The sequence below is a fragment of the Gekko japonicus genome, unplaced genomic scaffold (genome assembly GCF_001447785.1).
Source record: "Gekko japonicus isolate JY-2015 unplaced genomic scaffold, Gekko_japonicus_V1.1 scaffold1074, whole genome shotgun sequence".
Lineage (NCBI taxonomy): Eukaryota > Metazoa > Chordata > Lepidosauria > Squamata > Gekkonidae > Gekko > Gekko japonicus.
Window position 1 is genome coordinate 533711 of NW_015175391.1, and position 1061 is coordinate 534771.

The 1061-nt window shown below is 52.6% G+C and overlaps 1 protein-coding gene across 1 annotated transcript in view; it reads left to right on the forward strand.

The window, feature by feature from the left end:
* Window positions 1-1061, forward strand: part of LOC107122537 (fibroblast growth factor receptor 3-like) — a gene marked incomplete at its 3' end in the record, with an annotated part of 198563 nt that overhangs the window by 102006 nt on the left and 95496 nt on the right. The gene's annotated exons all lie outside the window — the stretch shown is intronic.

A 1061-nucleotide genomic window follows, 5' to 3' on the forward strand; every position in this document is an offset into this window, starting at 1 on the left:
AAAGAGTGATGACAGGGCCTCCACAGCCCAGGTCTCTTGATCTGAATCGACTTGGCCTTCCTTTGGATGCTAGCGTCCCTTTGGATGTTCAGAATTCACACCTTTCCCAGGACAAATGGTAAAAAGGCATTTAAGAGAGTATTCGGCAGCAGGGGTAGTTTCCAAGAAAAAGAGGTGCAGGAGCTCATTAGCATAGCTCATTAGCATATCTTATTTGCATTTGCCACAGCCCCCTGACATCACCGGAAGTGTGTCAGAAGTCAACACCCACCGCTCAGGCTCCACTGGACTGTTTTGGATTGCTAGCTATTGGGGGGGAGGGGACGTAGCAGATCTGTCCTCACAGAGGAGGGAGAGCTTGTGCCTGAATAAAACCTGGTCTTAAAGGTGCCACTGGACTGTTTTGGATTGCTAGCTGAGGGGGGGACTCTGCAACTTACCTGGCTGCTTCCTGCTCTGACTGAGGGCTGCTGGGAGCAGGGGGTGGGGCTTGTTGCATGTTCCTGCCCCATGGGCTCTTTACTGCCAGAGCTCCGCTCCTGTGCACTCCTGCAGAAAATGACCCCTGTTCGGCTGTGGTCCTGAGGAGGCCTGGCTAGTATGGCCTCATCAGGTCAGTTATACTGGAGAAAACTCAGAGATTTCCATTTCTACTTGTGTCTGGAGAACGGGGACTCTGACACTTGAAAGCATACGCCCTGAAACTCTCGTCGGTCTCCAAAGTGTGGCTGGACTCGACTCTGTTTTACCGCAGACCAGCATGGCCACTCTAGAGTAGCTCATGCCTTTCCACGCCAAATGAATTTCAACAAACGAAATCAGCAGATTGGTCACAGAGATCCCAGTCGAGAGGGGGGGCCCCCCACGGGACTTGGTGATGCCCTCCCCTGAAAAGCCGCTACTTAGCCAAACAAAGGGTGCCTAAGAATCTCCTTATTGCACCTCATTAGAATGGAAGGTGGCTCCCCTCGGCCTCCGGGGAGGGGCACAGACGCCCAAGGTTTCTGTTTGTTGGGTGTAATGAAGACATTTTTTGCTTTTCATGCCTCCCTTCTCCCCCC